General features: G+C 59.8%; 1 protein-coding gene across 1 annotated transcript in view; it reads left to right on the top strand.

Moving 5' to 3' along the window:
- The first annotated feature begins 63 nt into the window (after positions 1-63).
- The window catches only part of LOC109286723 (mucin-1-like), a 24,658-nt gene continuing 23,867 nt past the window's right edge, over positions 64-854 (top strand). The window contains exon 1 of the mRNA XM_019501397.1: positions 64-75. The gene's annotated coding sequence lies outside the window, so the exon portion shown is untranslated. The remainder of the gene's footprint in view (positions 76-854) is intronic.

Below are 854 nucleotides of genomic sequence, written 5' to 3'. Positions count from 1 at the left end.
TGCTCCTGGCCGCCGCCGCCGCCTGCCTGCTCCGCGCCGCGCTGCCGCTGCCGCTGCCGCTGCCGCAGCCCGCAGGTACCGAGCGCTGCTGGGGGAGTGGGAAGGGCAGACCCTCGACCCAGGGGTGGCGGAGTCCGGGTCGCGGGGCAGGGGCACCTGGGCCAGGCAGCTTGGAGACCCTCGTCCCGGGGGTCGTGGCACGTTCCGAGCGGTGGGGAGGGGCTTCTGCCGTGCCGCTCGCCGCCGGCCAGCTCGGAGCTGGGGCTGGACAAGCGGACTCTGCAGTGCCCCACGCAGCAGTCCGTTGTTCTCCCCTTCCTGCAGCCCCTGGTCCTCCTTGTCGGCGTAGCCCCTATGCCTGTAGGATGATGAAAGTCAACCCCGTGGGTTTCAGGTTATCGCTGACTTGAAACTGCTTGATCTCATAGGCATTCGGGCTGGAAGGGGCCTCGGAAGATCGAGTCCAGCCCCCGCCCGAAGGGCAGGAAGTCAGCTGGGCTCATAGGCAAGATAAGCATCCAATTTGATGTTTTGGGGGTAAAAAAAAAAACCATTGGAGGCTATTTGTTTTTGCAGCTTCTGCAAGGGGCTCACGAAGCTTTTGAATGATAAATGGGCCAAACTGCTTGCTCCAAAACCGACCCAGTGCCAGCGAGGTCTCAGAAGCTGTAGCAGCGATATTCTTCCTTCTGGGAGATGAAAACAATTTACAAATTCAAAGCGCTTCCCCCACCCAAGTTGATCCAAGTGATCTAGGTCAGTGCTTTTCAACCTGTAGTCTGGGGATCCGCAGACTCTCGAAGGGGTCTGCAAAAGATGACCGTGACCAATCAAAAGTGTGTGCATACCCACAC

The sequence above is a fragment of the Gavialis gangeticus genome, unplaced genomic scaffold (genome assembly GCF_001723915.1).
Source record: "Gavialis gangeticus isolate Ggan-Ray unplaced genomic scaffold, GavGan_comp1, whole genome shotgun sequence".
NCBI lineage: Eukaryota > Metazoa > Chordata > Crocodylia > Gavialidae > Gavialis > Gavialis gangeticus.
The sequence above is the reverse complement of the archived record's forward strand: the minus strand, read 5'-3'. Positions and strand labels throughout refer to the sequence as shown.